Source organism: Balaenoptera acutorostrata, chromosome 7 (genome assembly GCF_949987535.1).
Source record: "Balaenoptera acutorostrata chromosome 7, mBalAcu1.1, whole genome shotgun sequence".
Classification (NCBI taxonomy): domain Eukaryota; kingdom Metazoa; phylum Chordata; class Mammalia; order Artiodactyla; family Balaenopteridae; genus Balaenoptera; species Balaenoptera acutorostrata.
The window spans coordinates 7,911,966-7,926,450 of NC_080070.1; the positions used below are offsets into that span (position 1 = coordinate 7,911,966).

A 14,485-nucleotide genomic window follows, 5' to 3' on the forward strand; every position below is an offset into this window, starting at 1 on the left:
GGTCAGAATGGCCTTTATCAAAAAATCTAGAAACAATAAATGCTGGAAAGGGTGTGGCAAAAAGGGAACCCTCTTGCACTGTTGGTGGGAATGTAAATTGATACAACCACTATGGAAAACAGTATGGAGGTTCCTTAAAAAAATAAAAATAGAACTACCATATGAGCCAGCAATCCCACTACTGGGCATATACCCTGAGAAAACCGTAATTCAAAAAGAGTCATGTACCACAGTGTTCATTGCAGCTCTATTTACAATAGCCAGGACATGGAACCAACCTAAATGTCCACTGACAGATGAATGGATAAAGAAGATGTGGCACATATATACAAGGGAATATTACTGAGCCATAAAAAGAAACGAAATTGAGTTATTTGTAGTGAGGTGGATGGACCTAGAGTCTGTCATACAGAGTGAAGTAAGTCAGAAAGAGAAAAACAAATACCATATGCTAACGCATATATATGGAATCTAAAAAAAAAAAAAAAAAAAAGTACTGATGAACCTAGTTTCAGGGCAGGAAGAAAGAGACAGACATAGAAAATGGACTTGAGGACATGGGTTGGGAAGGCAAAGCTGGGGCAAAGTGAGAGTAGCATTGATATACATACACTACCAAATGCAAAATAGTTGGCTGGTGGGAAGCAGCAGCACAGCACAGGGAGATCGGCTTGGTGCTTTGCGATGACCTAGACGGGTGGGATAGGGAGGATGGGAGGGAGGCTCAAGAGGGAGGGGATATGGGGACATGTGTATGTGTATGGCTGATTGGCTTTGTTGTGCAACAGAAGCTAACACAGTATTGTGAAGTAATGATACTTCAATAAAGATCTGTTAAAAAAAAAAAAGCTAAACATACAATTATCATATGATCCAGCAATTCCACTCCTAGCTATATATCTAAAGGAATTGAAAGCAAGCGTTCAAACAGATACTTGTGTGCTGATGTGTATAGCAGCATTATTCATAATAGCCAAAAAGTAGAAACAACCCAAATATTCGTCCATGGACAAATAAAATGTGGTACCTACATTGGAATATTTTCCAACCATAAAAAGGAATGAAGTACTGATACATGTTACAACATGGATGAACATTATGCTAAGTGAAATAAACCAGATACAAAAGGACAAATGTTGTATGATTCCATTTCATGAGTTACCTAGAGTAGACAAATTCATAGAGACAGAAAGTAGATTAGAGCTTACGAGGGACTGCAGAGAGAGGAATGGGGAGTTATTGCCTATGGTGAGAACTTCTATTCGGGATGATGAAAAAGTTTTGGAAATAGATAGTGGTAATGGTTACACAATATTGTTAGTGTGACTAATGCCACTGAATTAAACACTTAAAAATGTTTAAAATGGCAAATGTATGTTACATATATTTTACTACAATTTTTAAAGATTAATAATGTAATATACCAAAAGCCACTGAATTGTACACTTTAAATGGGTAAATTGTATAATATGTGAATTATATCACAATAATAACTGGGCTCCACATGCAAAGGAATGAGGTTGGACCCCAATTTCACACCATATATACAAAAGTTAACTAAAAATGGATCAAAGACCTAAATTTCAGAACTAAAATTATAAAACTCCTAGAAGAAAACATAGGCACAAATCTTCATGATCTTGGATTAGGTAATAATTTCTTAAATATGACACCAAAAGCACAAACAATGAAAGAAAAAATAAATTGGACATCATTGAAATTTAAAACTTTTATGTTTCATAGGACACCATAAAAAAAGTAAAAAGACAACCCATAGGTTAAAAAATATTGACAAATTATATATCTGATAAGGTATATATCTTATCTGGGGATAAGGGAAATAACATATCTAGAATATATAAAGATCACTTACAACTCAATAATAAAAAGACATGCCCAATTTTTTAAGTGGGCAAAGGATTTGAATTGACATTTATCCAAATAAGATATAGAAGTGGCTGATAAACATATGAAAAGTCATTCAACATTACTACCCTTCAGAGAAATGCAAATCAAAACCACAGTGAGATACTTCATACCCACTAGGATGGTTATAATCAAAAAGACAGACAATAAGTGGGAGGTACAAACTATTGGGTGTAAGATAGGCTACAAGGATGTATTGTACAACATGGGGAATATAGCCAGTAGTTTGTAATAACTGTAAATGGAGTGTAACCTTTAAAGTTGTATAAAAATAAAAGATAAAAATAATTTAAAAAATACAGAACACAAACGAGGTAACTGTGACTCTTATTTACTAAATTTCAAAATATGTAAAATTCTAGACTTTAGGCTCAGAAACCAATTGCAAATAAAACACACATTTAAATGCATATAAAAATAAACTGAGATTGTCTAGCAGAGAACTCCCCCAAAATGAAAGGCACTAAATGCTTCAGGTTGTCATATACCAGGGACAAAAAAATTAGATAGTAGCTGACATCTAGAGAAAATATTGCCATGGAAACCACTTGGGCTTCAGCATCTAATGGGATAATTTGAGATACTTCAACAAAACTGCTGCTATTAATTATAATTTAATTTAAATTGCAACATTCTTTTTGCAGTGGAGTCTGCGCTTCATGATGTAAATAGGTCTTTGTTCTTCCCAGTTTCTTTGTTTCCTTTCACTTTATTCACTCTCTTCAAATCTGAGCTCTATAGCGGAAAATAATTTTTTTCAAACTATTTGTTTTAGCCATTCACTATTGACTGATACTTTGGAAACTCATATGAAAACAAACTGTTGTCAAGTAAGATGCTGAAGATCTCAGGGGACGCTCCTTTATTTTCAGAGAGGCTATTGCTGATCACATTTTCAGGAGGGAGAGATTTCTCAAGGCCAGCAGGTTTTTATCCAGGCAAACCCTATCTGGCAGGACCTTGGTGAGCCTCAGTTTTGTGTTTCTACTACACCCTTCACCTCAGTTTCTACAGAAAGATGGCCAGCCAGAATTTCAGAGCCCCAACAGGGAAAAGAGTATGAATTTTGGGCTTCGACCTGGGAAGGTAATCAAGCCTTACATTTCTAGCTTCTTAAAAGAGCGGCCAAGTGGCAGCTGCTTGCTCCAGTGTCGGAGATCCAGTGACCAAAAGAGGTTAATTAGGTGAAAAGAAACAGAATAAAGGAACTTGCCATCCTCTACTATAGATCTTGATTGTTTAAATAATGCCAACTTTAAATGAAGGTACTGAAAGAGCAATCGATTTTTACTAAATTCCCTCCTTCCATCGGTTTTTTAAGCCAACTTCTAAACTGTCTCAGTTGCCTTTCGGGAAAGAGATCCACTGATACTCCCAAGTGAGGCTGCCATTGCATTCTTCTGTCTGATTAACTGTAAGGAGGTATTTGGATTAGAAACAGCTCATTATTGACAGAAGCTCAGACTCCATGTAAACACAAAGACAAGATGTATGATATCCTTTTCACATCAAAGATGTCTTGTTATTTTTCAGGTGGGCAAACTGTCGCTTCTTTTGTATTTGGTGCTAGTTGTTTCTGAGTCAACTGTCAAAGCTCTGGTTGGCTAATGTTGCGGGCACTGCGGATCATGGATCCTTACAGCCCACGTTTACAGGGTTGGTCTGTGACCTCTCCCACAGCTGAGGCGGCTGAAACACAGGAGGGCGGTTCGGTCACAGTCATGGGGCTGGTAGGTACCAGATCAGGGCTGCTGGAACCAGCTCTCTGGGCTCATTCAGGACGTTCTGTGCATCTTGCTGTAGTTCTAAGCTGAGCCTGCAAAGTCTAGATGGGGGAGCCCAGCGAGAGGGGCTGGGAGCCCGGGCGTGTGCATCTTTCTCCCCTGGGGGGATGACTGCTGCATCCGTGCAGGGGCCACCACTCCTTTCTCTCTGCCGCAGGGGTTTATCATTCCACGTTGATGTCAACAGGAATGCAAGAAGGAGGAAGCCCAAATCTGGGGGCATGTGATAAATCTGGGAAGTACCATTTAAACCCCTTTCTGAGGGAAAACAGCTTCCAGATTGCATGCAGGCCTCCCCCTGCAGGTGCTGGCACTCACAAAGGGCTCCAGAGGTCAGGGACGAAGCACCCCTGCCTTGAGTAACTAGGAGAAGGGGCTTCATTGGCCTCGAGTGGGCTGCGTAGGCTTTGTCTTCCTCTGTATACCTCACTCTGATACGCCTTTAGGAGAAAATAAATAGATTGATTCCTGAGTGCTTTGGTTCAGAGCTTTCCGACTTGAAGGCTCCCACAAACCACCTGGAATCTGGTTAAAATGCAGATTCTGACTGCCTTGGGCTGGGAGTCTGCATTTCTAATGGGCTGCGGGGGAGTTTGAGTACACGCCTCACTTGGAGTAGCAGAGGTTTAATTGAGACTCCTGGTGATTCACATCTCCTGCTGTTCCTGTGCATGTGTGTTTTCATTTAACGTGATGCCTGAGAAGGAACTGAAATAATTCCTCCTGCGACCTTGTCTTTTTTTGAGGAGTGGTGGTGTGCTGACTCATTGTGTGCTTTTAAATGATCTGCATGACAGAATGCCCCTCGGCTCCATTTCCTTTAATCCTATTTCTTCTTAGTCTTGTGAAAGCTACTAATGGAACCCTGCTTTCATTTCTGAGGACAATTCTTTAGTATTTTGAACGTAGAGGGGGAGAGTCTATTACTGCTCGATATTAAGAGCAGTCTAAGAAAAAGCAGCCAAGGAATTTAATAAATGGTTATCTTAGACATGTCCTTGGAGACCTTTCCTGATTTAAAATAGGTGATTCTCTGAAGCATGCGCATCAGGGAGGAAAAATGTAAGCAGCTTTCGGCAGGAAAGAGCTCTCTGCAGGGGGCACCCTTTGGTCTTGTCACTAACCTTAAACCAGGCACCCATGTTCCACTCATCTCTGGCCCTAGCACACCTTTCAAATCTTTTGCTCACGCAATACTTTGCCTAATCTGTTGGTTCTTTCTGTGGATCAAAGAAGTGAAGAACAAGTAATTAACAGATGACCAGATCTCTTCGGGGATCTCATGGACAAACTGTGTGAACAAGGCAGCATCTAAGGAGATGATGTATCACGAGGAGTGGACAAGCCTGCACGCAGTGGCGGATGGGGACGACGCTGACCTCCCCCATCTCAGTGATTCACTGAGGTGACTTCCTTCTTTCCCTTAAACTTTCATGGCCGAGCAGAATCTTCGGAGGTGGTTTTTGGGGGACACTGAGTCCACCATCTCCCCAGACTGCGGCATTCTGATTAAAAGCAATTTTCCTTTCTACCAACATTTGTCTCTCTCGAGTATTGATTTTTCGAGTGGCGAGTGGCGGGACCCAATTCGGTAACATTGTGATGTCGGCATGTAGGTTCTTGATAGTACGGATGCATTCACAGGCATATATGAGAGAAAACAGATGTTTTTTTAAAATACTGGGTTGTTGGTTTCTCTGGAGTTTATTGATTTGTTTTTGGAAAGAATTCTTGTCTCCTTGCTGCTGGTTCTTGCATGGGTGGGCTGTGCAGTGGCAGAATGCAGTCAGCTGGGTGGAAAGCCTGAGACCACACAGGAATATGGTGTGTCCAGGGTCCCATAGCACCAGAGTGACTGATTCTCACTTGGTGAAATGCTGGGTCACAGTTAGGATGGTTACCAAGCCTGGTGAACACACCTGCTAATACAATTTGTGGGTTCCTTATCAGCAGGGCAGTCTTAGACAGAATTGTCTGCTGATTCATGGAAATGGCCTCAGTGTCTAAGGAGGGGGTAGTTGAGAAACTAACAATAGTGAGAAAGAAGAAGAAAGCAACCCAATCACAGTCAGTAAGCCAAAATATGTCTTTTAAAGACATTCCCTGATGTATTTCACCTTTTCTTCTAGACTGTGGTCAAGACTTGGCACCATTCAGAAGACCAACGTCTTCAGGAGACCCTGGAGCCACTGCCTTCAAATTTCTGCTGAGAAACGCATCCACCAGGCACTATGCAGGTCCCAGCAGAGGCTTTGGACTTGCAGAATTTGTGGTTTGGGAGTTCAATGAAAATAACTTTTTTTTTTTTTTAATCACCTAAAATCTAGTCAGAAGATGAGTTTCATCATTTGTGAGAATATTTAAACACATTTAATCATTTGAGGAATCAGGCAAAGATGAAGGGTCTTCTTTTACTCCCCCTTTGTGGAAATTTCTAGTAAATTCAAAAGCCATAGTTTGACTGTGGATGGCTCTTTTGTAAAGGCCTAGACATTACTGATTTTGTTATCATCCTATGTCTTTCAAGGTAGTAGAATGAATAATAATATGCATTAAAAACATCTAATCTTCTGCTACAACCTCTGTATCTCAACTTGCAGACAATGTTGCCTTCAGTGGAAGATGATGATTTTACTCCAGCTCTCTGTGGACCAGCTCCATCAACATCCACGGGGCTTTGGCTTTGCAGGATGTCTGTGTTGTAACTGTTATTTCATCTAAATGTAAAATTGACCCTTTTTGTTCCTAAGTGTTCGGAAACCAGTACAGAGAAGAGGACAGTTTCTGAGAACACAGTGGTATATGATACAGATCACAGCCAGCCGACGGGATTCTGCCTCCTCTGGGGTCTATTAGAGGGGAGAACAAGCAAAACTAAAGGGCTTTAAACATTAAGTCTCTCTATATTTTAAGTCTTTTATCAATGCCCCGCTGGGCTCTTGCTTTGGAAATACTTTTTCCGGCTGCATTAGCACAAATGAAAGTTTAAAATTTCAGCCCCAAGACAATGTCTTTTCTTCCAAGGTTGATCTCAGAAAATAGAATATACAACCCCCATGCTAGGTATTTTCATTGTTTTTTGAACTGTTCTTTCCTTGAATTAACCTCAGCTCTCAAAAGGCAGCTGTCTTTTCTGGCTGGCAGGTGGAATGGCCATCAAAGAGCATCTTGTGAAACAAATGATCCTTGTTCATGAGAGTTCCTGCGGTTCCCCCACAAAGAGATGCCTCCTTGGTGCTGGCTCACGTCAGTATCAAGATAGTGTGATCGTCTTCCAGGACCAGCCACGTTGCTCGGTCATAGCTCTTCTCATTCATGTCAACAAAGTGTGAAATAATATTTAATTGGCTCTAGCAGGCTTGGGGATGATCTATTCCAAATCAAAAAAGGGATAGTGGAAATAAAAAGGAAAGTGTATTTAGTATCAGGGGTTTACCTACAGATATGCAAATTACTGATTATTTCAGACTTCTGCATTAGAAGGGATGATAGAAGATAGGAAAACAGTTCAGAGTAAAGAACTGGAATCTTTTTATATTTAGATTCAAATGTTTCATTGAGAGAAAGGAAAAGTGGGAAAAGCACTGAATCAGAGGTGAGGATACCCAAATTTTAGACCTGATGATGTTATTTTCTGTATACTTTTGAGCAAAGTGCTATAAATACTGGGACCCACTGGTTCACAGTCCTGACAGCACATCAAGACTCTCTCCGGATGGGGAGCAGGCGTCAGGGTGGCCAAAAAGCTCCGCAGGGGATGCGAATGCGTAGCCACTCATTAGATGTTTACTGTGGGGATGAATGCATTTTCTCTCCGAGTTGCACTTTTTTTAATCTTTAAAATGTGGTTAATAATGTCCACTCAGACCATGTAGAGCTACTGTCAGGATAAAACAAAACCATGCACTGAAAGCATTTCAGCTATCAAAGTCATTTACAACTTTATCATTTCTGTCTTTATCCTTTCCCAGTTCCTAAAAGTTAAAATTCCCGAGTAAATTCTTGAAAACCACTTTTAGCCTTTCCTCATGGGGAAATTTCACAATTAATCTCATTCTCTATGTTTAAAATAACTACACCCCACATTCATATGGAGTTTTATGTACATTTACGTTTTAACATAAAATTGATTTTAACTTTTTTTTTTTTTTAAAGCTTTTCAGGATCGTTCCCAGGCAGAAGCTCAACAGCAGAATCAAGGATCCACCTGATCTTTAGACATTTCTCAACAGTCTGTGCAGAGCACAGAGAATTGAGCAAAGATCTTCTCAAATGAGTAAAACAACTGGCGTTGGGTCAAAAACTTCATCTAGCATGTTTCTGCAACTTCAGAAACCATAGGCAGGACACAGGCCCCGAACTGCCAGCAAAGGCAGAATCAGCACTTCTAGGTGGTGACTGGCAGGGATTCCCCGGGGAGGATTGACACGCAGGGATTTCCGTGACAGTCTTCTGGATGACAAGTCAGAAAAGGAAGTGGCACCAGATTAATTTGGAATATTGTGCTCCCTTGAATGGCCCAAGTGATATACAAGGATGTTCAAAAACGCAGTGTAGTAGGAAGAGTTAGCACGGGGCCCTGCCTTGACAGAGGCAGTGACAGACACAGACGGCGGTGGACAACCCTGAGCTCAAATTGACTTCATTTTCACGGGCTTCTCGTAACATCGCCCGGCGTAAGAGCGAGACAGAAATGAACACTGTGACTCGCTGCAGTCGGTGGTTCTGCCATCAACAGAGAAGGTGCGATAGCAACGCGCATGCTTGTGTCACCTGCCCTTCCCAGCCCCACAGGATGGAGGTGACAGCTGAGCGTCCTGGCAGGCGTGGAACAGGGAGAGAGGTGTCTCTAGGGATGGTGCCAGGTTGGGGGGGGGGTCAGAGGGTGGACGGCTTAGAGGGGGGGCTGGACAGAACCCCAACCTCCTTGGGCTTCAAAATCTATTGTATGGGGCAAAGGGAAAGACAGACAGAAAGAGAGGGGGAGGAACTGGGATTACAGAGAAGCCCAGATGAAGGAGGAATCAAGGACCTGGGAAGTCACCCCAAAGCTGGGTGTTTGTGCTCTTTTGGATTTTCCCACAATGGCGTTGAACAGTCCTGGTTAGGAAAGAATAGAAGCCTGAGGAAGGCAGCCCCAGACACGGTCAGGCACATGGGGCGGTGTGTGCAGGGGGTGTCCGGTGCTGAAAGGGGATCAAACCCCACCGCCCTTCACTTTAGCCTCTTAGGTGATGTTTCGCCCCACCATTTCCTCACCTGCTCCACTGGTGTGGAAACACACGCCTGCCAAACCTGTTCTTACAGTGATGTCTGAAGGCTTTGGCATTTCAGGTGGCCTCTAAAGACTGTTCAGGTCCCTTAGATGAGAGTCTAGTTAAAAATATTCACGCCAAGACACTGCATCTGGCATGTGTGGTCCGGGAGGTGGGGTCAGAAGCGGCCAGAGACTTAGGCTTAGAGCTTAGATTTGTTAACTTTGGTTCATGTTCCTCTGAAAGAGGATGTTACACACATGCCAATAATGACAATAAGGAAATATTCAAATGACACAGTTAAAGAGTAGCAAAAATAAATTTAAAGAAGTCAGGATAAAAGCAAGTGGTAAAAGAAAACAGAAAAATGATAGAACTAATAAATAACTCCAGAGCTGGTCCTTTGAAAAAAAAAAGTTGTCACATAATCTAAGAAGAATGGGGGGAAAATCTAAACCTACAATATAAAAATATATGAATAAACATTTTCTAAGGAGAGAACAGAAACTATTAAAAAAACTTATTTTGCTCAACTCTATGGAAATGAATTTGAAAACTTATAGACTACATGCATTAATTTCTAGAAAAATGTAAAGAACAGAAATTACAGTAGATGAGAAAGAGAATCTAATTAGACAGATTCTCATAAAAGAAATGGAGAGAGTTGTCAAAGAGCTCCGCTCACACACACAAGAAAATGGTAGACTCCAGTGGTTTTGCAGGTGAAGTTTACCCAGCTTACAAGGTACAGGTGGGTCAGGCTCCAAGGCTGTTTATATCCTTGCCACACAGTGTGGCCCGTGAACCAGCAGTACCAGCGTCACCTGGGAGCTTGTTAGAGACGCAGAATCTCAAATCCCACCTTTGACCTCCTGACTCTGCATTCATTCATCTCGCCAGGCGATTCTGAGCACATTCAAGTTTGGATGGCACTTATTTAATGAGTCATTTTACTAGTTAGAGAGTGATGGAGAAGTCCCCCATGGTGTGACTGGGTATCCCGAGACTGAAATCAAGGTGTCAGCAGGGCTGAGTGCCTGTGGGGAAGTCCTGGGGGAAAATATGCTTCCAAGGTCATTCCTGAGGCTGGCAGAATTTGGTCTTTGAGGTTGTAGGACTGAGGTCCCAGGTTCCTTCCTGGTCTGTCTGGACTGCTGTCCTAGGGGCCTCCCACATTCCTTGCTGGGTGGCCCCTTCTACTTTCTTTTTATGAAGCTGGCCTAAGTATAAAATCCAAATCTGCGCTCCCCTCAAAAGTAAAAGGATGCTACAAACCCATCTTACCCAAGAATTACTGATGTAACAAACAAAACTAAAAAGAGTTTCAGTAAAATGACTTTAGTTATACCTCAAGAGAACGCCTCACCATGACTAAATGTGGTTAATGCTAGGAATGAAAGCATGGCTCAGTATTTGGAAATCTATTACTATGATTCACCGCATTAATCTATCACAGAAGGAAAAGCACGTGGTTAGTAGATGTTGAAGTGGCATTAGATACTATTTAACATCTAACCCTGATAAGACCCTTATGAAAACAGGAATCCTCTAGGTAACATATACATATAAAAATCCTAAAAAAGAGAGAGAGAATAAAAGGGAAATTAGCTTTATGAGAAATCAAATGCTATTACAAAAGCTCAGTCATGACCACAGCTTGCTACCGTCTCAGGAAGAGTCAGATCAATGCAACGGATCAGGGAGTCTAGAAGCAGACATAAATATAAAGGGCAATTTTGAATGAGATGAAGGTGGGGTAAAGGATGGGTCCTCAACCAGTAGTGCTGGAACTATTGGCTGGCCAGGGGGGAAGAATAAAGTTGGGTTTCTACCTTACTCTTACTACCCAAGTAAATTTCAAGGGCAGTAAATATGTGTATCTTACAAATAAAACATAAAATTATTAGAAAAAATGTACAATCATTAAAAAAATCTTTTTCTGAAGGGAGAAGGCATGACACAAAACCCAAAAGCCATGAAAAACTTTATATTTCATCATGTAACATTTAGGAATTTTTACATGGGGAAAAATACCCCATAAATTAAAAAAAAAAAAAGAGCTCAAACTGAGAAAACGTTCAAACATATAGTAAAATGCCAATTTACTTAATATATAAAAATTCGATGAGTCAATTAGTAAATGACCAACAGAACAATGGGAAACAATGTAAATATACAAATAATTCTTTGGTCAAAAAATATAAACAGGCAGATGGGGGGAAAAATAAATAAAGTGACTTATGAACATACACAAAGATACTTAATCTCACTCATTATTAAGTATCTTTACTTATCTTTACTTAATTTGGATTAATGAAATCCAAATTAAGACAACAAAATTTCATTTTTCAAATAAAGTATAGCAAGATTTAAAAGAATATTATATGTGCTGCGTTGATGAGGGTGTGGGGAAAAAGAGATTTATATCGTATTGAATTGGAGGTACTATGTCACTGGAGGGAGATTTGTAATACAATCAAAATTAAAAATACATCCCTGACTCAACAAGATCATGTGTATAAAGCTATTCATTATGGAAACAAAAGATGGAAACTTAAATGACCATTAGGTCAAAAACCGGTAACTATTATTATATTTGACTTAAGCTATATATAAATGTGCTTAGTGCTTTTGCAGAAAAGCAGAAATTGGATCATCTGCAGGAAAAGTGCATGTCAGAAAAGAGAAGATGATAATGTTTTTTGGACTTGAATAAATGTCTGTGTCGGTCACAGAAGAGAACAAAAGACACAAAAGATAATAAAAAGATTAGGTATCAGAGATTAAACAAATTAATCATGCAACCTTAGCATAAGGATGAAAGACGGGATCTGCTCAGAAATAATTAAGATGTAATTATAAGAGCTGGAAAGATTATTTTAAGTGCTTGCAGGTGGTAAAGAAAACCAACTACCGGCTTATAATTATGATAGAAATGGAATAGATATATGCAGTTTTTAAATGTTCATCATATCCATAATTCTTTCACACGTGAAGATATAAAAATATTTTATCCTCAGATGGCAAAAAAAAAATGTGGAACATAGATAAGAAATCGAGTCACTAAAAATCACAGCAATAGAGAACCGGGTGCCTTTAGAAATCAAACCCATGATTTGCAGTGGTAAAGTGTCTGATGTGGCACACGGAGCCCTTAATTCTTAGTTCACAGCACCCGGGCAGACTGTATATTCTGGAATCTAACTGGGGCATGTGGTTGTTACACTGAGTGATCCCAGGCACCGTATTCCATTTAGTTCCCAATTTATTTGGGATGAGAGCCACATTCTTGAGCGCTGGTTTTTCCAACTGCTCTGTGACCCTGAGTGAATCCACGGGACAAGTTTGGGTTTGGATTCCCGAATTCCTGACAATTCTCAGAGGACTATTTTCCACTCAGTGCTTCTGGATTTTCCATGTCCTTCCCACTTTCCTCTCAGAGGGGCTCTGAGAGTTCCTGGTCCAGAGCCTCTCAGTATCAGATGCAGGTTAGCTTTAGGCAGGGAGCCAAAATCTCTAGGTTCCAGTAACTCGTTATAATCTTTATAACGAGGAGATTCCTTGGGAAATGAAATCTTACATCTTCAAGTGCCTTGTCTATCTTAATGCTATTAAAAAAACCCTAGGTTGTGGCCTTTGGTCTGATGTATTCTGTATTCAATACCATGAATGTGATTAAAAAACGAACCAACCCTAAGACTTAATAGGAATGCCTCATAAAACAGCTTGGTATATACAGTTCGGAGTTGTTCCTTAGTGCAGAAATTTACGGCATCAGATTCTTATTTTTTTTCTGGTGTTTGTTTTGTTTCTACATTTTATAGAAAGTGCACTGCCATTTGTAGCCGTCTCTCTGCTGGCAAATCCTTGTCATTCCAAGGAAATAAGCTTCCCTGAATCTGACAAAGAGAAAAAACAGAGCCCATAATTCTGAGAAGTGAATCACAGCAATTGTCTGGTGCTCTGTGACCTTTAAATAAACCAGAACTCAGGGCCAGGGATTGCCTTTTCTACCTTGTAACTACTGTTCTAAAAGGACCATAATGATGTGGTTAAACAGGCCATACCTATTCTCCAAAGGCAGAAAAAATCAGGCAGAAAAAGAATTGACTAGATGTTTCTAATAGAGCAGAATTGGTTTAAGTCAAATCAACATAATTTTACCATTTCCCCCTATAAAAAATGCACTCTCACAGCTCCATGCCAGGACCGTGTGTTTGTGGTCATCCTGACATACTGTCCACTGTTTGCCAAACTCCAATCACATAGGAACTACTGTCATATCTTTTTGCTATATCCATGGAAAACGTAATTATTATTTATTTACTTATTCACTAAATTGACCTGATTTCTTATTTAAACAAATGCAGTGATAAAACTTTATAACCCTACTGAGTAATTCTATGGCCTGTCAAGGCTTTAAACAGAAGCCTGCTCTCTATTAAAGGGTGAATAGCATGGGTGAGAGAGCTGTTAAATGCATGCCAGAACCAAATGGAGACTTTCTCTTTAACAAAATTAGAAAGACTGAAAAAGAAATGAACAGGAAATAACTTTATATTATGCCACGTGATGCTATGTCTATTTTCTTCCCATAATGATCTGATGACCCCCTATCAAGGCCACCATGTTTCAGGGCTCCAGGAGCCATAGACTGCAATGCAAATGGAATCCTCTGGAGTTGTGCAGTACACAGCCTGACCAACTGTAAATGTCCCCCACTTTGGAAAACAGTGATGGAGCCCAAAGGGCATTAGAGAGGCAATGAGCAGCTCAGTCAGTGGTGTTCCAGAAGAGAAAAGGAATCTTATCACAGGAAGCCAGCATACCTTGGAATCCATTTTCTGTCTTTATCATTTGATATCATCTAAGATATAAGAAAGAAATATAAGGGAGCAGAAAGAACACAAGACCTCAGGGTAGATGTCTGGAATTCTAACTTCCAGGTGTCTGCAAAGCAAATACTCCACTGTGAGTATGAAGTAAGTAGCCCTTGGTTGATGGCTAAGTTCCCGCTAATCCTAAAGCCATAGACTTCCTATCTTCACGGCAAGGGGCCTGCTTGATTTTAAAATAAATGCACATACTTCATTTTAAAGCAGAATTTCCTTCCTGATATCCTTTCAAATTAAGCTTGCAGCTGATTAAATACACTGATTAATAATTTGACATCTTCCTCAAATTGAAGCTCCTTCCTGCGGTGTAACAACTTCAATAAAGATGCATTTTCATGGAGGCCCCGAGTCTGGCCCCGCACTGTGGATCTCTTGTTTGTCTGTTTCAAGTCTGTTTTTCCAGGCAGACTAGCTCTTTTCAAGTTCAGAGAAAACTCCTCTATCTCCCTGAGCTTCCTTATGAAATGGTCAGAGGAGCCCAACCTTTGGCAAGCTTACTGCTATAGCCTTTCAATTTGGGATTTCACCACCTAAAGACTTCACTGTTTTTCATAAACTGGTTTTTGGGTATTTACCTTTCTTTTCTTTTTAGTAACCTTACTTCAAAGGGTTTACCAAAGGGGCC

General features: G+C 40.4%; 1 protein-coding gene across 1 annotated transcript in view; it reads right to left on the reverse strand.

Moving 5' to 3' along the window:
• Positions 1–14,485, reverse strand: part of CNTNAP2 (contactin associated protein 2) — a 1,523,154-nt gene that overhangs the window by 18,781 nt on the left and 1,489,888 nt on the right. The gene's annotated exons all lie outside the window — the stretch shown is intronic.